Genomic DNA, 27,327 nt, shown 5'->3' on the forward strand with positions numbered 1-27,327 from the left:
GATGGGGTTGGGTTGGTTTAGTAAAGTAGATGCTGTAGGTTCTCCTCCAAGTCTCCTGAGTTCACTAAACCTGCATTGTTATTTAGGTTTTCAATATCAGGTGTTTTTTTCCTTCTTCTTGGGTGGGTCTTAAGTCCAATTAGAGAGTGGTTACCTACAAAAAATGTATGAATGACAAAACTATACCCATAGGGTTTTTTGGTGCCATCCATGATCATTGTTATTATTGTTTGCAGATTTCATAGTTGGTTAGGATTAATGGTTGCTACCTTCATTTGCAAGCTTCAATACCACCTACCTGGTATTCTGACAGCTAGTCTGCAGAAAGAAATCAATCAGGTTAGTGCCAGTTCAGGAGCCTTTGGGGCCCACTGAGTGAAAAACATAATATCTTATATACAATAGAGACATACAGTTCACCTCTGGGTAGTGACTAGGGAAAATAATAATAGAATGCAATATTTTGGGAGTCTATGGATTTTCCTGATCAATTGGCTTCAGATATTAAGACTCAATTCACAAAGTGTGGAGAAGTGGGAATGTCAGATGCACTGCCCTCAGAAAGAAGTTGTTATTCTCCCTATAGACAGGTGTTCTTTAAAAGGGAATCTTCCTCTCCTGCTGCCTCTCCCTTTCTCTGTCTTGTCTTTCTCTGTCTCTGTCTCTGTTTCTCTCTGTGTCTGTCTCTTTCTCTCCTCTCTGCCTGTCTCTCTGAAGTCTGTCTTTCTTAAACACACACACACACACACACACACACACACACAAACACACACACACACACACAAACGCGCGCGTATGCTGCTTAGACCTTTGTCTTCTGGAACACAGCAGGGAAGCCCTTGGATTTCTTAGCGTGAGGAACTATGAGAGATCTTTCTTCTATGTTAATCCCCTAATAGACAATATGAAGGGGATGCAGCATCTCTATCCATTTTATGACTTAACATCTATCAGCACATGAAAGTCAAAATACTTCATCTGCTGTGACACATTATATACTATTACATAATACATCTAATGAATAAATAGTACATATATAATACATAACATATACCGTCTGTATAGTTCTGTTGGTTCTTTGTTATATTCTTGTTCTCTAAACATATCAGAATGCAAATGAAAGTACAGAAGTTTTCACAGGAATAGGGCTACTTTTGATTTAGTTTATATTGCTGAGAGCAAGTTGCCTATGAAAATCAGATGCTTAATTGTTAGTAGTAACAAATTAATTACATTCTTGCAGAGTTAATCTTGACACATAAGCTTATTCTTTTTGAAAGTTTGCATATTAGAAAGACTTCTATATTAAAAGTGTATTATAAATACTGCTAATACATAAGGTAAATTTATTTTTAAGCAAGATTATTCTGGGTTCTGAAGTTCATAAGACTATCATAACAAATAATAGGAATAATACATAATGATCTACAATGATGCATATGATATAACAGGAGATGCTATTGAACACTTGTTATTGTAATTGATTGCTATCGGGAATGAATAGACTTTATGAAGTATTTTATTTGTATCACCTCAAGAAAAGAGGTGATGGGGAATGGTCTTCTGTGTATATGTTTGTCTTATTGGTTGATGAATAAAACTGGTTCCAGATAGACATCGGTCCCAAATGAACAGGCAGGGTGCTATATTAATTATGAAGCTATTGGCCATTTGCTATGGTTTCTTGTTGGCTAGCTCTGACTTAATTATTAACTCATAACTGCTAATCTGAGTATTTCCACGTGGTCTTCTCTTACCGGAGAAAGGGTCCAGACTTCTTACTCCTACCTTGTCCTTCATGGTGACTGACTGTGCCTCCATTTCCCAGAATCCTCTGCCTATCCTAGTCCCACGTATCTTGCCTCCCTATTTGCCAACAGTGCATTATTCATCACCCAATAATATAAACAGATACAGAGAAAACAATTCTCCATCAAAGAGGAATAATTAGAATACATTTTGTGAGAGCATTGTCCTCCATAGGGCTGATATGTTTGAGCTCTTGGTCTGTAGCTGCTGCTGTTGTTTGGGAAGGGTTTGGTGTTATCATATGATGCAGTCTCTCAAAATGATGAAAGTAACATATATTATGTCTTGCACTTTTATAGTTTGTCCTTTTATCTCATTTTACCTCTTCCTTACTGAGGCTACCCTGCAACTGGTCACCTCACATTCTTAAAAACCTATCTTATCTCAATGTTAGGTTGTATGTATCTTGCACTCATCTTTCTATATGTCACACTTACCAGGTATTTTGTCAGAGCAAAATAGTTATATATTGAAACATGGTATTTTCTTCTCATCTTACTCATAAGGAACTCAAAGGCTAGAGAATTGTTTTTAAATATATTCCATATATAGGCAGCTTTAACAAGTAGAAAATTACAGACCCTAATTTGCCTTACTTGAATTCTCCAGCTCTGGTATTAATGAGAGTTGTGCCCATGGCTATTCTAAATAATCTCTGAATTCTTCTTCAATCTTGTGTTCCTTATCAAGTGGGTTAGTTTCTATATAGTTTTCATTAACAATTATGATAGTACTATGCTATTTGTGTCTGTTAAGTAAATTTTGTAGACTAACTGTGACTTTGAAGCCAATCTTACTGGATATCATGCTTCATTACTTGCCTGCGTGGATTTCTCACACTTGTTCAATGGAGAAAGCATTTAATGAGCCTGGCTAGAATCAAGTAAGGATGATTTTTCTTCATCCTGAAACCACAGTGGTTAATTTTATTCAAGTCCCAGATACATGTCTTTATGTTAGTTAGTAAATCAAGAAACAACTTAGGATTTTATAAGTCGGAGTGTAGTGACCATCTCTGTAGATGATCCTATGCATAGCTTCTGAAATATCTTTGTGCTACATGATCTTTAAAGCCCCATCTCTTAGGAATAAACAAAGTGGATTCTTCTTCATGATTATCAGTGTTGATTATCAGCATGATAGGATCTAGAATCACCTAAGACACAGCCCCTTGGCAGATTTTTGAGAAGTTATTTTTATTATGTTTGTCTCTGGGAAAAGCTGTGAAGGACTATTTTAATTAGATTGAAATGGAAAGACTCACTTTCCATGTAGGAGGCATCATTCCCTAAACTATAATCCTAGACAGCGCTAAGCACTGAAGTTTGTCTCCTTATATTTTCTTACTGTGAGCAAACCTCAAAATCCTACTGCTGTTACTTCCCTGGCATGCTTGTCTTCATCCTCAAAAAGTGATCAAAATAAAGCCTTCCTTAAACTGCCTTTTCAGAGTATATAATTACTAGAGCAACAGAAAAAGTAACTAATAAGTTACTCAGTAGACGACCAAGTAGATTTCACAGGCAAATAGTTTTCCTGCTTTGGAATATTTTGTATTATGTTGCTGTAGTCTTTAACTAATTCTTACTTCCTTAAACAGATAACTTTGGATTGCAGAAACACCATCCAAAATGTATCTATGGTAATTGTACCAAATTACCTCTGCATTTCTGAATCTTATAAATAATGATCTTTGAATAGGAAAAGTCATTAAATAACACAGATCTGCATTACTTAAATCTTAAATATTAAACTAGAATAATATTACTAATAAGCATAATTTCATGAACACTTTATCATCTATTATTAAGTTAGAATAGAATTCATATCAGGATAAACATCTGCAAGTATCTCTCAGATGATAAGGAATAAATGAGATGGATAAAATATCAAACATTCTGATACAGCAGCAATAGTTATGTGCAGGTTTTTATACATCTACTCAATGCTCTCAGCATCAGTTTTATTAGGATAAATTCATAGTTGTTCTATTAATTTAAAAAATATTATAATTTTAATATTGAGAACTTATTTTTGATATTGCCTACAAATCAGTGCCAATTTGTAAAAGGTGTCCACTATCAAGCTAAATATTATAAAGGAATGTTACTTTGCTACAGACAGAAAAATAACTATTATTTTTAATTTTTTAATTTCATAGAAGTTATTCAGGTCAATTAAATTAATTCAGGAAGGCAGATTAAAAGCACTGGTAAAGCTATAAAGAAAATGAGCTAATATTGATATATGTCCACCATCAGAGGTTAGTTTGCATGATTTTGATAACACAATAAAAATTGCTTTGGAGATTTGTAAAGTTCACCCTAACATCCTGGAGAGAAGCTAATTACATAATTATATTCTTTGAACTTCTATCCCTATTATAGCTTTTTAAAACACTGTTATAACTCATCTTTTTTATATTTTCTTTTCATACAGTATTCAAATATAAGATAAAGTTGTTAACCTTTAGCTCATTTTCTTGGCTTCTTCCTGAACAGTCATGGAACTAGAAGGTCAAATGGGACTTATATTCAGCAATGCTATTGTGTATTATATTTTCTTATTAGCCTAGGATATTGCATGTTTATAGAAGGTGAGCAAGGGAATAAAGGCTTACTTTGATGATATAGTCGATACCAAAATCTGCTACTCTGTGTGTGTGTGTGTGTGTGGTAGGGGCGATTAGCATGCACTTTTTATAATAATGGACATGGGAAGAAATTTTATCAAACAATAACTGACTTTACAACTCAGGATCAACAACTCAAACTCTATAATTGGTTGTCAGATGTGTCAGCATCAAACTCCACTGGTATTCCAAATAAGTCCATCAGCTTATCATTGTTATTTGTACAATGTTAGCAAGAAGGAAAAGGTAGATAGTGGTTTCTGCATTTATGACTACAATATTGTGGAAAATAGTCACCTTTTTCTTTGATGAGTGCTTTATTTCACCAGAGTACACTGTAATCACCTTGACACATGTCACCTTTTGTTTTTATTGTTGTGTAATACCACAGGATGCAAAGATTGAGCAACCTGATGAGCTAACTAGATTTATGAGGTACTCAAACAATACTTGTGTCTTGTTTGTCTCTGAATCACACTTGCTTCTGTGACTAAAATGGTTGAAGAGTCACAGATTACAATTGTATATGGATCCAATCTCCTGCCTCCTATTTCTATATCAGAGATCAAGTTGTTTTGCATCATCTAAAAATTATTTCACTTTGCTGGGAAATCTAAAATTACAAATAAAAACAGAAAATCAATACTATTGCAAACTACACTACATTCTCTTTTGTTAAAAGACTCTCCCCCCCGAGAGTCCAGGGTGAGAGTGCATCTCTCATTGTTGGATGGGTGCCCAAAGTCCATTTGTATACCTGGGATAAATACTAAATACCAAGGCTAAATAGATTACCTAGGCCTCCTCACTGACACCCACATTCAGGGGGGTTTTCATCAGTCCCATGCTGGATTCCCAGCAATTAGCCTGGGATTCAAGAGCTAACCCTTGTCAAGTCAGCTGTTTCTGGGGGTTAAACCAGCCCAGTCTTAACCCCTTTGCTCATCAGTGCTCCCTCTCTGTCACTGGATTCCTTGAGTTCAGTTCAGTGTTTAGCTGTGGGAGTCTGTATCTGCTTCCATCAGCCATTGAATGAAGGTTCTGTTTCCCAGACTCTCTGGCCATGGGATTGTAGGCTGGCACTCCCTAGATCTATGTCTAAAAACCATATATGAGAGATTACATGCCATATTTGTCTTTTTGTGACTGTGTTACCTACCTCACTGATATTTGCCTGCAAATATCAGGATTCCATTGTTTTTTTCTGCTAAATAGTACTCCATTGTGTAAATGTACCAGGTTTTCTCTATCCATTCTTTGGTTGAGGGGCATCTAGGTTGCTTCCAAATTCTGGCTATTACAAATAATGCTGCTTTGAACATAGTGGAACAGACATCCTTGTCAAATCTCCATACTGATTTCCAAAGTGGCTGTACAAGTTGGCACTCCCAACAGCAGTGGAAGAGTGTTCCCCTTTACCACAACCTCTCCAGTATAAATTGTCATTGGTGTTTTTTATTTTAGCCATTCAGACAGGAGTAAGATGTTATCTCAGAGTTGTTTTGATTTGCATTTCCTGGGTGGCTAAGGATGTTGAGCACTTTCTCAAGTGCCTCTCAGCTGTTTTAGAATCCTCTATTGAGAATTCTCTATTAGTTCTGTAGCCCAGTTTTTAATTGGATCCTTTGGTGTTTTGGAGACTTGCTCAGCCCTCTGTCAGATGTGGGGTGAGTGAATATTTTTTCTCATTCTGTGGGCTGCCTTTTTGTTTTGCTGACTGTGTTCTTTGCCTTACAGAAGCTTCTCAGTTTCAGGAGGTCCCATTTATTAATTGTTGGTCTCACTGACTGTGCTGCTGGTGTTTTGTTCAGGAAGCTGTCTCTTGTACCAATTCATTCAAGGGTACCACCCATTTTCTTTTCTAAGAGGTTCAGTGTGGCTGGTTTTTTGTTGAGGTCTTTGATCCATTTTGACTTAAGTTTTGTGTATGGCGATAGACATGGATCTATCCACATTCTTCTACATGCCAGCATCCAGTTATGCCAGCACCATTTGTTAAAGATACTTTCTTTTTTTTCTATTGTATATTTTTAGCTTCTTTGTCAAAGATCAGATGTACTCTGATCAATCCCGACACCCTCTGCACATTATCAGACACAGGCTGCACTGAGGGCGCAGCAGTGGTATATGCAATACTTTATGAGGTAGTATATGAGTAGTTTGCCATACTTTTTTCTCCTTCTTTGAGAAGGAGCACACAGAACATTATTAGTCAGCCACTGGAAGGTAAAGAAATCTTACTCCTCTTAAGTTAATTCAGGATTCCAACCAGAAAGACTACTAGAAGTTCATTATCTTTCTGTGGATCTTCCGGAAAGCCTACATGCTCTTTTGTAATAAATTGAATGTAATATTGCACAATCATTTACCTTATGTTCAGATGCGGTCATGAACCTGAGTACTCATTTCTGTAATAGTTTTAGGGAGGTCACAACATGAATGTGTATTAAGTTGATGCTTTAGTCTAAACTTTCTCATAGACCACAAAGATCTGAAGATAAATGTAACTCCTGGCCTTAACAGAGGAAAGAACTTGCTCAGCCCTAAATTCAATCACTACACACTGAGTGAAGAATGACTGAATTTTAGAGAGATGTCATGATATAAAAATAAGTGACACAAACAATAATTCAGTTTCAAACAATGGAGCAGAAAAGACAGCCAGTAGTATTTGCCATTGGGATTAGAAACACCAAATAAAAAGTCATGGAAAACATTTGACTTATATATACACTTTAGTCTGGGATTCAGATAATGGAATTGTAGCAATTTATTGCATAATTGGATTTTGAAAATGATAATAGAACAGCATTTTGTGGTATAAATCTCCAGTAGCTGAAAGAATTTAGGACTTTAAGTCAAATGCCTAGATAGAAACCCCTGCTTCAACTTTACTGTCTGAACATAGGGTACCATCTAAGAGCCTGAGAAAATGAGGTGCCACAGCAGTGAGCTATTGCTGCTAAACTTCAAGTGCATATTTTAAAATTATTAAATTATTTTAAATTATGAAATATATATAATTAATAATTTTAAATGATCAAATTGTGTTTTTTATTTTCCTGTACTTTTAATATGCTCTAATTAGTAGTGGAAAATTTGTGCTTCTTTTTGAAATATGATTTACATTAAGCAATAACTTTACTGTTTCTTCTCTTTTTCCTATGTCTGCCACAGTACCTGACACATAGCAGAACTTAAGCATTTGAATGATGAAAAGGTAGCAATAAGAGATGGGATGTCCTATCATTTAAGTCCATCTTTCCACTTCTGGGATGACTTGAGGTTCATTATATTGAAATAGCAGGAAAAGAGTAAGTTACACAGGGGTGATTATCAAAATGAATATTCTGTTTTCTTCAATATTGTGTTTTGATTTGTTTGCTATAATTGACCTTATGATGTGATTCTCTTGAAATTTTACTAACATCTACAAATTAGTTTCTTTATCTTCATGTATCTCACCCTCTGTTAAAACTCCTTAATATGATATGATTTTTTAAAATCTGATCTTTTATTGGGCACTAGACACATTTGCAAGTTAACTTCTTAAAATCCATTTCTTTGTGTGAAAGTTAAACCCTGAGCATTTGGATATGCTTAGAATTCCTCCACCACTGAACTATATCTCCAGTCCATGTAAAATCGATTAGAAAATGAAAATGAAGCCAGACATACTGGTTCATGCCTGCAATATAATCAGTTCAAAGACTTAGGATGGAGAAATGCCTGGTTTCAGATCACCATGGGCTGTAGTATCAGTAAAACAGAGAAAGAAGATAGGACAAGAGCAGAGGGGAAAGGTTTTGGGGCAAAGTTAGGAACAGAATGAATGTGTACATGAAATGACACAACCAATAAAGCAAACAAATTCAAAGCCATAGGTGATTTAAAGATCCATTTTAGAAAGTAAATTTAAAAGGTGTTTCACTGGCATTGAATGTCAATTTCTCTTTCAACCCCTTGCTCTCCCATTTCCCAATTATCTAACTGGTGTATTGATGAACTGTTCTACATTTATAGCCACTGTTTTCCTAAGATCAAATTTAAATAGGAAACAGGAAAGAACCTAAAAGATATGCATATATGCATAGTACCCAAGAGAAGAGGATGGAGACAAGATCCTCTGAATGGATGGGGAACACGGCGAGGGGTGGGGGGGAGTGGGACCTGGGAAGAATAGAGGGGGTAAAGAGGAAGGGAGTTGTTCATGGGGGAACAGGAAGTTGAGGGGGTGGGGGTAGAATAGGGGGAAGAGGGAATCATAGGATCGAAGACAGATCAGGCACCAGAGTGACCTCGAGTGATCTAAAGGTATAACATCAATTGGCAAGCTAAGCAATAGTGGAGGGACCACTTCGAATGCCCATTCCTGATAATGAACTTGATGTCTATAACCATCCGGGAGCCTTCCTCCTGTGACTGATGGAAGCAGAGGCAAACACACAACTAAGCACTGAACTGAACCCAAGGAACCCAGTGACAGAGAGAGAGGAGTGATGAGCAAATTGGCAAAGAATGGGCTGGCAAAACCAGCAGAGACAGCTGATCTGAACAGGGAAGTGCTCTTGGACCCCAGACTGACAGTGGGGAGGCCAGCATGGGACTGATCTGGACCCCCCCAAATGTGAGTGTCAGTGAGAAGGCCTGGGCAACCTATGGGGCCCTGAGCTGTGGATCAGTGTCTATCCCTGGTATACAAACTGTCTTCAGGTGCCTATAGCACAAAGAGAGATGCTCTCTCAGCCTGGACTCTTAGGGGAGTGCCTTGACCCTACCAAGAGTAAAATAAGGGACTCTAGATATCCCCTATGTGGAAGGATTTGGCAATAGGGTGGGAGGGGGGGGGGGGAAGGGGAGTGTGGGAGGAGGGGAGGGAGAGGGAACTGGGATTGACATGTAAAACAAGCTATTTAAAATTAAAATAAAAAATGATAAAAAAATTAAATAGTTTGCTCTTTCTAATACTTTGTCTTTCTAAAATATGCTTGAAAATTTCTCACCCCATTAGACCACCCATATTTCTGGAGTCTCAAGGAATGATCAGAGCAGCAGTCAAATGGGAAAAGAGTTTTCTTTTCTTTGCAGTCTTCAATATGAACTGACAATTCCCTGTTGATTTAAAATGGAACATTAACCTTGAGCATCTCCCAGAACTCTGTGTGTGCATAGGAATGGGCTTTGAGAGTGTGAGATCACTTCCCACATCTCTGTAATTTCCATATTTCTCTTTACTAAGTTGGTCATCCATATCAAAGAATGAGGGGAAATTTTCATTTTCTATGCTTTTATCCTACCACAGTGCCCTTAAGAGAGTACTTTGTGGGAAACTGGACTCCAGAGTGCTTTTAAATTTTCTAGAAAGTATGATTAGCAGACCCCATAGAAGACATACCACATTCTTATATCATAGGTTAGGTCATTGGCAATGAGCCATTTGCTTAACATGCTGGGAAAAATGAAAGTATTCCAATTCATAGCATTTGGTATTCTTAAGTAGTGTTTTTCTGCTATTTGTCTTCAGTTCAAAGACACTAGTGCATTCATATCTTGAATTCTGAACAGTAGAACATTATACACTTTTGACTAAATTAGATTAAGTTGGTAGTCTATTTCTAGATACAACTCAATAACTGTGTTCAGACCATAGCAACACATCCTAAAACATCACAATGTGGGCTTATCACTTTTGTTATACAGTTTTACTCTGTGTGGCAAGCCAACTGTTACACTACAATAAATACAGATCTATAGAATAAACAACATTTAAAAATAGAGATTAGGTTAACATAAATAAGAAAGTTGTAATAACGTACGCAAAAATGTAAAGAGAAAAATACATTATCTATATTTTATTTAGTACAGAAGACAGGAGGAAATAGACATAGCACTTTAATTTCATGAATCTACAGAGTAATCATCCTTGAAACAATATCTATTTTAATTTTTACAACTAATCTATATTATCAGTGCCATAACAGCAATTTAATTAAACATTTAAGATAATACTATCCTGAGTTCAGAAGTGAGTTTCAATTCTATAAAGCACTGCATGGTCATTTCTCTTTGTGATAGAAAAATTGGTCTCTTACTTAACTAAATTACTTGTGAATGAAAAAAGCTATTAACATGTTCAATTACAGAGAAAATGGGAGGTTAGATAAAAGTCAGAGGATATACCTTCTTTACAGAAGAGAATCCTAGAACTTCAAAGTATGACAGAAAAGAAATAGTTGTGACACTTTAGAGTAAAAGCCTATACATTTTCATAAGAGAGATCACATGACAGTGATCCTTAATCTAAGAAGCAAATAAAGAGAATAGATAGAAAGGGAAATGTGGGATACTTTAGTCCCATTTATAAACTGAAAACAGTGATTAAAAAATTATGCTCACATCTTCAAAGGTAGATGCTAAAAGTCGATGTGATCTTTATTTTTTATTTTGATCATTAATATGTTTCTTATATTGTATTCCCAAACATTAAAACATATAAACCTGTGTATGGATGTGATGGGATAAAGTACAAATGTGAAATCAATAACCAGAGATTGAAAATGTGAAGTGCATGGCAGTATATATTTTTCTTTTCTCTGCTTCGTTTTAATTTTCTTGTGAACATTTAAGTATTCTTTAACTGTAGCTTAAAGAAAATCCTAAGTAGCATGATGATTGGTGGAAGCGTGTGAGTTCATGTAAGATGTGACGGATTCACACGTGTACTTGGAGTTAGGCTTTGTTTAGCAAAGGGAAAAACAGATGATGGAATAATATGGAAAGTGTTAACAAGAGATGCGTAAGAATATTCTATCTCCAATAAATTACCACATGGATAATAATCTAACGTGTATGAAGGATGAATTAGAATATCAGAAAATTTGAATTCAAAACAATTTTTTGAAAAAGACATATGTATTAAAATTTACATCTTGATGATGCAATAAATTTGGATTTGATTGCATTATAATCCATACTTCCTGATCAACTTGTTTTGCATATATAAACATAGACTTGCATGCACATGTTCATTATGGAAAAGTTGTGTATGTTTATACATTAGTGGCAAGTATATAATATGCATTAAGAAAGAAATAATTTTTTTCAGGATTTTTAATATACTGTGCAGTTAAGTTTGACTTTTTAAGAAGTTTGGTATACTATAAGATCTGCCAAAAAATGTTGAAATTCTCTATTAAGAAGCAAACAAATAAGTTATTAGAATAAGTAAATCTAGGAGAAGAAATTATGTCCACAGTGGAAGCAGGTTTGTGTTAAGTCACAGATCAGATATTTCCTTTAATTTTATTGCTAAATGAATGCCTTCTAGTGCAGCACTTTTAAAAAGATGAAAACTGGGAGTCAGAGATCATTTTGGTATTTGAAATGTAAGTTTATGACTAAACATATATAGTATGTTTATGACGAAAGAATGATGGTGTGGTGGCTAGTTTTATGTCAACTTGACACAGCTGAAGTCCTCTGAGAGAAGGAAAGCTTGATTAAGGAAACACCTCCAAGGTCAGCTTGTAGGCAAACCCTTAAGGCATTTTGTAATTAGTGTTGATGGGGAGGGCCCAGTTGACTGTGGATGTACCTATTGCTGGGATGGTGATCTCAGGTTCTATGAGAAAACAAGACGAAGAGCACATCAGTAGGCAGCATTCCCCCCATTACCTCTCCATCAGTTCATGCGTGCAGCTTCATGCTCTGTTTGAGTTCCTGTTCTGACTTCATTGATGAGCTGTGATGTGGAAATGTAAGCCAAATAAACCCTTTCCACACCAAGTTGCTTTGGTTGTGATGTTTCATCACAACAATAATAATCCTAACTAAGCCAGGTGGGGAAATGATACAATTATTGTTAGCTGCTTACATTTGGCCTAGTTTCAGTGTATTCCTATGTGACATATAATCAGGGAGGTAATAAAATTTAAAACAGACCTATGTTTTAAAGCACATAGAAAAACAATACTTCTTATTTTTAGTAGACAAAGTGAGGTTATTTAATGAATAAATTAATGTATAGTGTTGTGACTCAGGGAATGCTACAGAAAATGATGTCTTTATCTCCTCTAACTTTTCACTACCTTTTCTACATATATTAATTTAACAATGTGTAATAAATTCTTGGCAATTTCACTCTATGTATTTTCTATAAATTATCTCACCTTCATCACTCCTTCCATAATCCCTATCCCTTCCCATACAACTTTAAGATCTCTCTCTCTCTCTCTCTCTCTCTCTCTCTCTCTCTCTCTCTCTCTCTCTCTCTCTCCTTTTCCCTCATCAAGTCCAGTTTGTGCTGCCCAGCAAATCTTTGATCTTGGGTTTGACGCCTGCCTGGTTAATCATTCAAGAAAACTGACTGCCACAGAAGCTATTAAATGCTAATAGCTCCTCAATCACCAGTGGTATATTGTACCCATGCCAATTCCTATACCCATGCTGGAGATTTCTTGGTTGAAAGTTGAGCAGGCCTTTTGCATGGTGCCATAATTGCTGTTATTTTTATACGTGTGACTGCTTGTTTCTGGAAAACAATGTGTTTTTGGATGTTGCCAATCACCTCTGGGTCTTACAATCTTTCCAGCCCATTTCTGAGAAAATACTTTAGCCACAGCATAGGAATATGATTTAGAGATGCCCAGTCTATAGTTAGCAAAGACTTTTAGCCTCTGAACATTGACCAGTTTGAAGTCTCTGTATTAGTTGTCATGGAGACTCTTCTGTGAGATCTGAGATATGTTCCATCTGTGGGTGCAACTACTAAACACTAGGAGTCATTATAATACTATTTCCATTTAGCACAATTAAAGTATTGAGCTCTCTGCACAGGCCTATGACCTATATACCACAGGTTCCCAATCCCTTTTACAGTGCAAGGTATGGGTTCTATTCTTGTCTAACTCAGATAACAAGGGTACACACAAACAACCAGGAAAAGAACAGGATGATCCACAAAGCACTCTGCTTTAAATACAATTTACTAGAGATTAGCTAAAATAATGACATATAGCTTTCCAGAAACACAATGACCTTTAAAAAAGATTGTCTGAAATCACAGAGACATGTACAATGTTAATACTGCCCAGAAAAGAAGCAGGGGAGTGACTGAAATATATCTGGAAAACAGACTTTCAATGTTCAAAGTAAACACTTGCACAGTTATTGACCCAGTGTTTGCTTTCCTCTGCCTGTTCATCTTAACATTTTCTAAAAGAGCGACAAAACAAAACAGTTGGCACAGGACCTCAGCATAAGATTCAAGTATGATGCTAACAAGCAAAGGATTACCTATCTGAAAGGAAATTACCTGGCAGCTCATTGAACCATTGTACATACTTATGTATTTCACTTTTATATTTAATGCCTGTGATCCTTCTGAGAATTGTCTTTGGAAATGGTGAGAAGCATCATTTAGCTACAAAACATATCCCAGAAATATAAAGATCATGGCTTATTTATTCCATTGCAGCAGTTTATATAAAATAAATTCCAATTCCAAAACTGGAAATGTCCAGGTTGAGAACTGTGGACTATTAATGTTCTCTTGATGGAATATTTTCTCATCATCTTCCACTCTGCATGCTGGAGTACTTCCTATTGTGTCCCTGTGAGCATACTCAATTCTGAAACCTGAGGAACTCCAACATATACTGAAGCACCAAAGGGCATGTGCACTTTCCTAACAAGTGGTATGTACTTCAGATGCTCTGCATGAAACAGGTTTTTCAATAAACACCATTCCTGAAAAGCCTACCTCATTGGTGAATTTTAGTGCCTTGTGGAAATATGCCACTTCTTTCATTGAATTCAATTGCATGTTGAGAATGAGAAGCACAATGCACGTAAACACTGAAATCTTATATAGAGTAAAATAAGCCTTTTCCAACTTGTTATCCATCCCTCTGAGGCTCTTTAAAATATAGGACTATAATATTTGAATACAGAGGCATTGAGAGCAGGTGAAATGCAATTGCTTGGTGACCAAAAATCTTCTAAGCACATACATGTAGGCTTATAGTCTCTGAACTTCAACTCTTGTTCTATTAAACATTTTAAATGGTTGCTACTCTCCATATAGAAAGACAAGTTATCAGTTCCTATATTACCCTCTAGTCAGAATCAAATAGCAATAAATATACAACATAAATTCAAGAGAATTCATTATCTGGCATTGAATACAAAATTTAAGAATCTCCATAGAGAAGAAAATGGCCAAGTGTGCATGTTTTTGTATACTACCTACTCTTTTCCTTATATTTTATAAGCATTTTAACTACAATAACTCTGTATATAACTGATTTTGTCTTTACAAAAATGTTAGAAGTTTTGAATAAATATCAAAAGACAACAAGAAAATTTCAGGAGCAAAAGTCTTAATTAGAAAGTCATACCTCTGAAAATTAGGGTTTTTTTAGAATTTAATGGGAATTAATAAATAATTTTACCTTGAAATCCAGTTTGCAACCAAAATCAATTTATTGGTTTATTCTGTGTCTCACATACCATATTTCCATATCTGTGTTCAAATGCCACACTTATTTACAATAATTTATTCATTATGATTAGCATAAAAGTATAAACTGATCCTAAAAAGGTAGCTTTTTTTTTACATCTAGTTATACACTGTTCTGCATGACAGTTGTGATTCTGTTTTAGATAAAGTTCTTATAAAATAAGTCATAAAAAGCTCAATCAATTGATAACAGAGTTTCTGTCCCACCAGGTCCCACTTCCTCTTAGTTGCAAATAAACACAAAGAGGCTTATTTATAAATTATAAACTGTTTGGCCAATGTATCAGGCTTCTTATTGGCTAGCTCTCTCAAATTATTAACCCAGCTCTATTAAACTATGTATTGCCTTGTGGCTGTGGCTTACCCATAATGCTCCAAAATGTTACTCCTTCAGGAGCTACACATTGTCTCTTTCCTGGCTAACTCACGGCTTTTCTTTCCCCGACATTCTCCTGGTCTGGGAGCCTTGCCTATACTTCCTGCCTCACTACTGGCCAATCAGCATTTATTTGCAAACCAATAAGAAAAACATATATTCACAGTATATAGAAGGACATCTCTCGTTATCAGTCACAGACTATAAAAGTTAAATTTCCTTCATTTGTTGTTTATTTATTATTATTATTACTACTATTGGGTTTTTTTTTTTTGCTATTGTTGTTTTGAGACATGGTTTCTGTGTTTAACTGCCCTTGATATCCTGGAACTTACTCTTTAGACAAGGATGACCTTGAACTATAGATTTAAAAGGTGCTTTCCATTGTGCTGAAAATATCTGTCAGGTTTCCAGATGGAAGAATGTTAATGTTTTCAACCAAAATCACTTCTTACATAAGTAAACTTCCAATTCTACAATGCAAATTTCAGTTCAGAGTGTAAACAGTAGAAATTCTAATGTGTCTAAATCTTATGTTTTCACAAACTCAAAAGGTTCTTGTATGTTCCAGGAAGTTGACTTGGAGGATTCACCTAAAACAGGTCAGATGCATCCTCCCTCAATTAACAGGCCCTAAGTTCCCTACCTTTTTCTGGTCCTTACACCCTCCTCGTCAATTACCAGGACCGAAGAAAAAATTCTTTTCCTAAACCTAACCTTTTCCTCTGCTCTGACATTTTATTAGGTCCCAGAGAGTACCATACAGCTTGGACCACAATAAAACAACCAGATACCCCAGGACATGGCAGTACCCTGGCTTTCTCTCAGATCCCCCAAAGATGGTCAGCACCTTCAGGTCAGCAGGAAGCAATCTTCCAATTTAGATGCCCGATTTCCCAACCTTCCATGCCTAACTCCACATCTTTTCAATAATAAAGAAGGGAGGAATGTCATAATCCAGGCAAACCTTGTGCCACCCCTTGAGAACCTCTGGGTATGACAAGCAGTAGTGTGGCTCTATACACAGGTTTAAAGGTCACTTTAAGAGGCAAACTCTGCCAACATCTGCTCCCTCTTTCTATCCTTTCTGAGGAGGCAACCCTCTCGGTGTCTCTGTCTCTGTCTCTGTCTCTGTCTCTGTCTCTCTCTCTCTCTCTCTCTCTCTCTCTCTCTCTCTCTCTCTCTCTCTTTCTCTTCCCTTCCCTCACTTCCACTTTCCACGTGTAAGTTATATCTGCAGGTCTATCTGTCTCTCACCCTTTCTTTTGTCCCTCCCCCACCATGGGATGATTCCATAGTCCCCTTGGATTGCTTTTGATTTGTACTCCAGACTTCCCTCTTTTCAAACTTGATGCATCAGGAAGCAGCAACAAGAGACTGCTTTCTCCCTTATTATTACCTACTGCCTGGTGGGTTGCAAGCAGTATGTATTTCTAGAAATGAATGCAAGCTGGACCATAGAAGAATTTCTGTTGGTTACATAAAAGCAGTATTCCTAGGGAACTTGTGAAACAGGTATTATGTACCCTAATAGGAGTCATTTCCTGGCCTCTGTCAGAATGTGCCTGACTCTCCATTGACATGTATATGTGGTTACATATCAGTGACAACACTGGCCTCTTAGAGTAGGGGAGAGGATATGGAAGGTTTCTAAGTGAAAATAACTAGGAAGGCTAGAGGGAGGAAAAGAGATGAAATGATGTAATTTTATTAAAATTAAAAATAATAATCCCCAAATTATTTATGGTTTCAGGGATGAGCAATTGGTGTTAGATAATCAATTAGGGGACTTACCTCTGAGAGTCACTGTTCTCTTGGTATCGCTTAGGTGCTTGTAGTACTTAGTTTATACATGGAATACCAAGCGATTTCTTCCTTCCAAATTAACATGTAGGTGGTGGTGTGATTGTTCTGGTCTTATTTGAACACCCATATCATCACAGTAAACTTCCTTTTCTTCTAGGAAAAACATTATTATAGCAAACATCTTTCTCTTTCTGCCTCCCCTTCTGAGATATTTCCTGATTATAAGGATCAGGAGCTGGGTTGTAAGTGTAGGTATTTGAGATAGCCCCCTATGATCCATTGTTACTTGCACATTTGACCAGTTGTAGATTTCTTCAATGGTATATGTTGGTTGCAAATAGAAGCTTCTTTGATGATGTATGTGATCTACACCTGGGTAGGATATATATTTAGATGACAGTTGGAATTCTGCTTCTCTTGCAGAGTGTCAATAGAAAGTTTTCCTCTAATATTCATAACTACAGTTTATCATTTTTCCACTACTCAAAATCATTTTCTTCCCATTGAGCAAATGTTAAGTCCAATTAGAATGCTGTTTATTACAGCAAAAATATGATGGCCACTATGGCGTACTTCAGGGTATTTTGCCATGAGGTCATTGCTGTGAATGACAAGCACAGGAAAACTAGGTATTGCATCCTTCCCTCCCTTGGAAATTTGCATTATTCCTTTTGGTACTATAAAAGCTAGAAAGTTATGCCATTGACAGTGAGCTTCAATACGAATCATAGATTATCTAACAAAAACTACAAAACCAGATTTAATGAAAGGATTTTTGAGTTTTTGGTCAGGGAAATCCAAGAGACCCCCAATATAGGATTTTGCTCTTGCCCTCTGCTGCCTACCAGAGTTGGAAAGTAAATCCCTATTGATTAAGACCCTATGTACTTCACACACCAGACTTTGAGAATCTGACATGGATCTGTCCTAAAATGCTTCCATATTTTTAGGAGAATATTTAAAACAAACAAATAAACAAGAAAACTCTAATGGAGCAGCTTTCTTCCAACATGTTAACAATTTAGGTTGTCTTTCAGTTTTGATGTGTGATCTTATTACCATTTTCTCTCTCTCTCTCACTCCATTTCTTCTTCTAATCTCTCTCTCATCCTCACTCTGCTTTATTCCCTTTCTCTTACTATCATTTACTAACTGTTTTAGTTATTTCCCAGTTTGCCTTCCATGCCTTTGATGAAAATACAGTTTGCTGAGGTTGTGTATAAATACAGCTGTCATAAGAAATTTTGTTTTTCTCATTGGCATCTCAGAGGTAGACAATTACAGGATTGTCCAAACAATGGTTGACAAACATTTGTTTTCATAGAAAGCTCAGTTTTTCCTAGGCATCCTTCTTTCTAGTACTACATGTATTGATGAGTCACTCCTGTTGTTGGGTTACCTCTTTGCTAATAAACCACAATTTACCATAGTACTTTAAGAAAGCTATTATTTAAGCAATCATGAAATGTAGATAACAAAAATCTCAGTTGCAAGTAACCTTAGCCAATATTTAATGTGAACTGGAGGTGAAAAAAATCCCATAATATTTCTCAGAAGATGACAAATAATTTATCCTTTTGAAGAAGTCCTCAGATTACTTATTCATACCTAGTAACATATAAAAGCAACTTAAGAAAATTTTGACTCTCTGCTGACCTGTCTTCAGTCCCTCTCCTTTTACTTTTACAATAAAATTCCTTCTAAAATAAAATTGACAAACTTTTGTTGTTTGCTTGTTTTGTTTAGTTTTCTCTGCCATTTTCTTAATTAGCTCATGATGATGATGATGGGGAATAGCAGAGAGGTAACTTAGTGATTTTGTAGAACGTGTCCTGGAATTTCAGTACTTAAGTGGAACATAGACAATCACTGTGAGACGCCAGGGCTTTGCAGATAGAATACTGAGGAAGCAGCACAAGGAATTGGGAAGTCGGACAACTTCATTGCAAAAGATTTGATGTTTGGAGGTTTTACAGTCTCTCACTTCACTAAAGAAATTCACATTAGAATATTAGAGGACCATGTCTTATGAATGTTTGATATCTTTCTCGGTGTTTATCATAAGGTACTTTGAACATGATTCGGTATGAAAAAGTTCAACAATGTAGATGGCATAAAGAAATTAGAGAGAGGGAGACAGAAAGGGGAGAGAGAAAGTGTGAGAGGGGAGAAAACTTCCTACTATTATAATCGTGGCACATTTCTGTTTGGAGATATATAGCTAAGAGATCAAAGTAGAATTAAAGTGCACTAGCATGTAGTTTAGTGAAGAAGTTCAAAGTGTATGATGTTCTGGGCTGTGTTGATTCCCATGGAAGGTCTGCTCCTTTCTGAATGGAGAGGGAGGAGTGGATGTGTAGGGTGGAGTAGAAGGGAGGTGGGGAAGAGAATGAGAGGAGAGGAAGGAGGGGAAACTGTGGTGAGTATGTAAAATAATTGAAAAAATTAAGGTAGTTTGTAAGGTTAAAACAGCTCACACACAGATATTATTGCATCTTTTTGAGAGACTCTAACTCTAGCAGCTATATGTCATAATGTAAAGATAATTTCCCTACTTTCCATAAAGACCAGTGGATATTCCCTAAGGAAATTATATTTTAGAAATGTACTAAATGACACATATGTCACATATTATATATGGAGAAATACTTATATATCATAAGTCAAAATATTTGTTACTATATATTTAACCTCCACTTTCCTATCTCAAATTGCCACCTTGGTTTGGCATTTTCCTTACTTGACACTGAAACCCTTTTGGTTCTTCCTCCTTCTTACAAAATTCACATAATATTGCCTTTGCTCTGTGTCTTTCTTTTTTGTTGTGCTGAGTTTTACTCTACAGGTAAGCTAAAATCTTCACTTGATAATTTTCTGACTAGGTGTTCTTTGCAGCTTTGTGTCAACGTGACACAAGTGAAAGTTATCTGAAAGGAGAGAACCCCAATTGTGAAAATGTCTCCATAGACTGGGCTAAAGGACATTTTCTTAATTAGAATTTGATGGGTGTGGGCCTCTGCCATTGTTGGTGATATCATCTCTGGGCAGCTGTTTCTGGGTTTTATAAGAAAACAGTTCTACAGAAGCTTTTCACTTTCAGGAGGTCCCATTTATTAATTGTCGATCTCAGAGTTTGCACTACTGGAATTATTTTGAGGAAGTTGTATCCTGTGTCAGTGAGTTCAAAGCTACATCCCACTTTCTGTTGCATGAAAAATAAAAGATCCAGTGACTGATAATGGGGTTCAAACTTCAAGCTGAAAAACAGAAGAGCAAAGCAGTCCATTAGCTCTTACTACTATCTCAGACTGTATGGACTGATTCTGATGCCACTCCTCAGTGTGGCTGGAGAATGAATTCTGGATACTTTCTTCTGTCTTATATACCTCCCCAATGTTGGGATTAAAGGCATGTGATCCCAGGTGCTGAGATCATCTTTGTGTGAGCTGTTTCAAGACTGGATCAATCTTGTGTAGATCTGGGCTGGCATTGTTCTCACAGAGATCCACCTACCTCTAACTGCTGAGTCCTAGGAATAAAGGTGTGTATCTAGCTGCTGAGATTAAAGGTGTGTGCCTGGCTTCTATGATTTATGGCTGACTTTGCTTTCTGAATCCTCAGTCAAGTTTCAATTAATCATGTCAATACAACTTTCTCTTCTATGAGCTTCAGTGTAACTGGACTTATGCTCTGGTTTTTGATTCAGTTGGATTTGAGTTTTAAACTGGACAGTAGGTATGGATATATTTGTATTTTTCCATATGCCAATATTCAGTTGTGACAGCACCATTTGTTGAAAATATTTCTGTTTTCAGTTGTGTGATTTTCCCTTCCTTATCGAAAATCAGGTGTTTGTACATGTGTGGATTTATATCAGGGTCTTTTATTCCATTCTATTCAATCATCTTTTGTTTTTTACGCTAAAAGCATGCTGTTTTTATTACTATATCTAGGCAAAGTTACAATGAGACAAAAGTGCAGCCTACAGAATGGGAAAAGATCTTTACCAACCTCACATCTGACAGAGAGCTGACCTCCAGAATATATAAAGAACTCAAGAAACTAGACACCATAATAACAAATAATCCAAGTTAAAGTAAGGTATAGATTTAAACAGAGAATTCTCAAGAAAGGAATCTCAGATGACTGTGATATACTTGAGGAATTGTTTAACATCCTTAGCCAACAGGGAAATGCAAATCAATATAACACTGATATACCATCTTACAGTCACTTTGGAAGTCAGTATGGTGGTTTCTCAGAAAATTGGGAATCAATCTACCTTAAGATTCAGCTGTACTAGTCTTGGGTATATACTCAAAGCATATCTAATGATACCACATGAACACTTGCTCAACTACGTGCATGACAGCATTATTCATAATAGCTAGAACCTAGAAGCAACCTAAATGCCATTCCATTAAAGAATGGATAAAGACAATATGATACATTTACACAGTAGAGGGTAATAACAAATTTGAAAGCAAAAAGACAGAACCACAAAAAAAAATAATCCTGGGTGAGTTAACCCAGAACTAGAAAGACAAACATAGTATATACTCACTCATAAGTGGATATTAGATTTAAAGTAAAGGATAACCAGACTACAATCCACATCCCTAGAAAAGCTAGGTAATATGGATCAAATAGAGACGCATGTATTTCCCTTGGAAGGAGATATAGAAGTAATTACTAGGTAAACTGGGGACAGGGTGTATGTGGGTGTGTGGAGGTATGAGAACATGAGGGATCAGGTTGAGCTGGGTAGGGACATGAAGGATAGGGGGAATAATGAAAGAGATATCTTGATTGGGGGAACATTTTGGGTCTAGGAGAAACTTGCCAGTGAAATTCCCAGGATTCCACAAAGATAAACCCAGCTAAGACTCCTAGCAATATTGTAGAGGGTACCTGAACTGGCCTTCTCCTGTAATCAGAATGGTGACTACCCTAATTGCCATCAGAGAGTAGGCATCCAGTAATTAATGGAAGCATATTAAGAGATAGACAGTTAAGCACTGAACCAAGATTTGGGAGTCCTATTTGAAGAGAGACAGGAAGGATTGCATGAGTCAGGGAGAGTCAAGATCATGACAGGGAAATCCACAGAGACTTATGACTTGAGCTTATAGGAGCTCATAGACTCTACCACAACAACTAGGGAGCCTATATGGGACCGACCTAAGCCCTCTGCATGTGGGTGACAGCTTGTCTGTTTGTGGGGCTCCTAGCAATGGGATAAAGACCTGTATTTGGTGCTTGAGCTGGCTTCTGCGAACCCAATCCCAATGCTGGTTTGCCTTGCCCAACCTTGATACAGGGGGAGGTGGGGGGAGGGTCAGTGTGTGTGGGGTGGTCCTGACTCAACTTGTTGTGCTATGTTGTATTGACTCCCATGGGAAGCCTGTCCTATCTGAATGGAGAGGGAGGAGGAGTGAATGGAGTAGGAGCAGGGGAGGGGTGACAAGTGAGCCAGGGGAGAAGAGGGAGAGGAAACTTAGATCAGTATGTAAAACAAATGAAAAAATATAATAAAGGAAGGAAAGAAGGTAGAGGAAATTGTGGGGAGCAAGCCAGTAAACAGTACCCTCCGCAGCTTCCATATCAAGTTCTGACTCTAGGTTCCTTCCCTGCTGCCATTTCGGCCCTCACTACTTTTGATCTAGAAGCAAGAAGGAAATGAGTCTGTTCCTCCCCAAGCTGCTTTTGGTCATGGTGTTTCATCACAGCAGCAGTGACCATGATGTGACAATACTGGATTATAGGCAGGTTGACCTTGTGGAATTTGTTCTACTGTAGAAAGTGGCTTCTCAGAAAATTAATTTTTTCTTTCCTTTTATTTAACATCATAGCTTCTTTGCCATTGTATTCACTAGCTTTTGAGGAAATTTCCTCATTTAAAAAATATGTGGACATATGTTAAGTGTGCTGACTTGGATTGTTAGTTACAACAATGGAATAAGAAGGATCCTGCCTATGACATAGCACAGATATTCACTGAAGAGCAGCCTTAATAAATTCAAGTGTTTGCAAGGAAAGTGATTTACAGTTATATAAAACATGTGTTCATGTAAAACTGATGGTAGACCCCATTATTTACATAACACTCATGCAGAAATCTTTCTTGCTTGAGCAGCTAAAGGAAAGGTGACAATAAATGTCACAACCCTGGCAGTGGCACCACGACCTATCCCAAGTACATGAACTGGGTTTTTGGAGCCCATACTCTTTGCTGGGATACCTTGATCAGTTGACTCAGGGGAAAGGGCTTGGTCCTACCTCAATTTGGTATGCCAAATTTTGATGCCTCCCAAAGGAAGGCCTTATACCCACTTTGGAGTGGGTTCAGATGGGAAGGAGGGAGGTGTGATAAGGAGAAGAGGAAGGAGGGGAGCTGGAGTTGCTATGTAAAATGAAACATATTTTTTAAATAGAAAAATTTCAAAGTAAATTTAGAACACCCTGAAAAAGAAAGAATTAAAGACCAGTTACCCAAACAAAGAGTCTGGATAAGTCAGGTTTAAAACTGTGGATGATGACCTTAAGTAAGGACAGCCCCATGTGGCACAATGTGCATTGCAGTTAAAATACAAGGAGAGTCTTGGGATTTGAACTCCACCTGAAATGTCCCACCAAGTTAATTGCCTATTTATACCAAGACACGACCAAAACAACACTTTTGAAGAAGAAAATAGTCTCCACAAAATAATTCTTTTAACAAAAAATTAAATTGGCGGCAATCCAGGATACAACGAAAGAATAACATGCCTACTCTTCCTTAAAAACATACTGTTGGAATACTGGCTCAATAGCAAGTATTTTTTCCCCTGGGACCAAAACAACTTTTTTTTCCAGTAAACTGTTTCATGTCTAAAGCAAAGATGGGAATAGGACTTACCCTTCCCTGCTCTTTGAGTGTCTGACAAAGAATCCTATATAGCCTCCTTCTCTAGAGTCAAGTCAATTCCTCAATTTAATTTAAATTATGTAAAGTATAATTATTGAAAAATGCAGGGTGGGGAATCACAGTTTTGTCCATTTACATTCCTGTGAAAGAGAAAGAAAGATAAATGGCTATATTGTAAAAGTAAAGTCCCAGAAACCCAATGGAGTGATGCTTTTTAGATTGTTTTTTCAGAATCTCAGGTATCAATGCTGGCTAGGAATATATATATATATATTTATATTGAGAATGCCAAATTTTAATGACTATTAAACTAGAGAAAAGAGAGAGTGATATGTAACTCTCCTTATACAGTAACTATGCATAAAACAATACATGTTGACACATTGATATGTCCTTGTAGATTCAATTCAAATTTGTTCTTAGATATAAAGCTTGATTTTGTTGTACTTCTTTTCCTTTCTGAGAATAGCTGATGATGTATATTTCAGAGAAATATTTCTTTGTAGAACTTCTTGTGTGGTAAATAGTGAGATAAAATTACTGTGGATATTGAATTTTAAGCAGGTTGACCTCCAGGAAAATTGTCACCCCAAATAAAAAGAGTCAGAATGAACGTAAGTGTTAGAAGCCCTACCAGCAAAAAAGACAGACAAGATTAGAAATAGTACCAACATGATGCATTGTACAAGTCATTTGATGTTGCAGCATCTAATTTGCTATGTCTGCTTTATGGTTTTAAAAAGGCCTGGATAATTTTATGACAGATGTTATCTGAGGAAAGTAAGAACTTAATCCAATTTCTTTAAAAGAAGTTAATTTTCAGGGCTCAGGACTATGAATCCAATTGGCATGCAAAACAAAAAACAAACAAAAAAACAAAAGAGTCTTTTCTTCTCAAACACTGCCAAATTTCTTTGGTTTTATGAACTGTTGATGAGAAACTAGAATTATAAAAAGAATGAATTGGTTAACTTAGAATGAGCAGTGAATATGTGTAAGAAACAGGAAAGAGTTCTCATAATTCAGTACAGTTACAGCAAAAGTATACTAGCCAAAAGACACACTAATATATAATTGTGGTTAAAGAAGCCTCTCATATTATTGGTGGGCTCATTCTAGTATCATTGTGCATTTACTCTTATCGTGTATCTGCTACAAATAAATCCAATTGGATGGAATGGGTTTTATATGGTTAACCGAAACATGTAGTTTGAAAAGTAAACTTTTGCAGCCATAGTATTGTTGGGAATCAGTTTGTTCACGTTTCGTAAATAATTTGTACTTTTTCTTATCTGAATGACATGCAGAAGAAAGAACCGTCACAAACTGGGGGCAAAACAGTTTCATTATTTCCTTCTCTCTGCTTTGTTCGTGTTCTTCTTAAATGACACAGTAGGAAACTAATTCTCCTTGTTCTTTTTTATGCACCATACTGCTTGAGGACTGCTGAAGAATGGAATAATGAAGGATTTAGCCTCTAGTAATGAATGTCACCATCCTAACACATAGATTCAACAAACAATTTTAAGTGATGCAGTGAATGCTGAGTTTCCGTGGAGCACACACCAAATCTGACTGGTCTAAATAATTATTGGGGTTTGACAGAGATGCAGGATGCACAGTGCACTGTGATGCTGCCTGCTGAGTCTTAGTATTATTTTGAAAAATAATAGTTTCTTCCAAAGGAATGAAAGTTTTATAGTACAGTAACTGAATGCACACATCAATGAACGGGTTTTCTTTGTGTTCATGAGAATCTCTTTATTTTAGTTTTCTGTTTTGTCATCCATGTTGTATTTTTGGGATGCCCATTAATCTCTGTACTATTCTTTTTAAAATCCTATTGTAGAAAAAAACAGTAGTAGGCATATTAGAAGATAAGTTTCAAAGCATGCACTATAAATTGCTAAGAACTGAATGTGGATTTTTTTGCTTACTTATTTTGTGTCTGTAAGATGTGTGTCTATGCTACATTTGTGAGCAAATAGGACAAAACACATTACATACCACATGTTAAGGGTTAAAACTTTCTGTATATTATCTTAATTTTGTACATGTAAATCTTTGGATGAATGCATACTCTTCATGAACATTCCTGATGCCCATAGAGTTAAGAGGGGGACACAAGTTCCCCAGGAACTGGAGTTACAGAACCTTGTAAGAAGCCAGGCAGATTCTGGGAACTATACCCTCGACCTCTGTAAGAGCAGCATCTACTCATGGCTGCTTATTCAATTTTTCTTTTCTATAACTTTCATTCTCTGTTTTTTTTCTTTTTTATTATCATTTTTTATTTTAATTTTAAATAGCTTGTTTTACATGTCAATCCCAGTTCCCTCTCCCTCCCCTCCTCCCACAATCCCCTTCCCCCCCACCCTCCCAACCTATTGCCAAATCCTTCCACATAGGGGATATCTAGAGTCTGTCATTTTACTCTGGGTAGGGTCCAGGCACTCCCCTAAGAGTCCAGGCTGAGAGAGCATCCCTCTTTGTGCTATAGGCACACAAAGACTGTTTGTATACCAGGGATAGACACTGATCCACAGCTCAGGGCCCCATAGGTTGCCCAGGCCTTCTCGCTGACACTCACATTTGGGGGTTCAGATCAGTCCCATGCTGGCCTCCCCACTGTCAGTCTGGGGTCCAAGAGCTCTCCCCTGTTCAGATCAGCTGTCTCTGCTGGTTTTGCCAGCACATTCTTTGCCAATTTGCTCATCACTCCTCTCTCTCTGTCACTGGGTTCCTTGGGTTCAGTTCAGTGATTAATTGTGTGTTTGCCTCTGCTTCCATCAGTCACAGGATGAAGGCTCCCGGATGGTTATAGACATCAAGTTCATTATCAGGAATGGGCATTCGAGGTGGTCTCTCCACTATTGCTCAGCTTGCCAATTGGTGTTATCCTTTAGATCACTCGAGGACGCTCTGGTGTCTGATCTGTATTCGATCCTATGATTCCCTCTTCCCCCTATTCTACCCCCAACCCCTCAATTTCCTGTTCCCCCATGACCAACTCTCTTCCTCTTTACCCCCTCTCTTCTTCCCAGGTCCCACTCACCCCCACCCCTCGCCATATTCCCCATCCATTCAGGGGATCTTGTCTCCATCCTCTTCTCTTGGAAGATATGCATATATGCATATCTTTTAGGTTCTTTCCTGTTTCCCAGACTCTCTATCAGTGTAAGTGCAGACTGGCACTATCCTGATCCATGTCTAAAATCCATATGTGAGTGCGTACATACCATGTTTGTCTTTTTGCGACTGGGTTACCTCACTCAGGA

Source organism: Mesocricetus auratus, unplaced genomic scaffold (genome assembly GCF_017639785.1).
Source record: "Mesocricetus auratus isolate SY011 unplaced genomic scaffold, BCM_Maur_2.0 Super-Scaffold_100006, whole genome shotgun sequence".
NCBI lineage: Eukaryota > Metazoa > Chordata > Mammalia > Rodentia > Cricetidae > Mesocricetus > Mesocricetus auratus.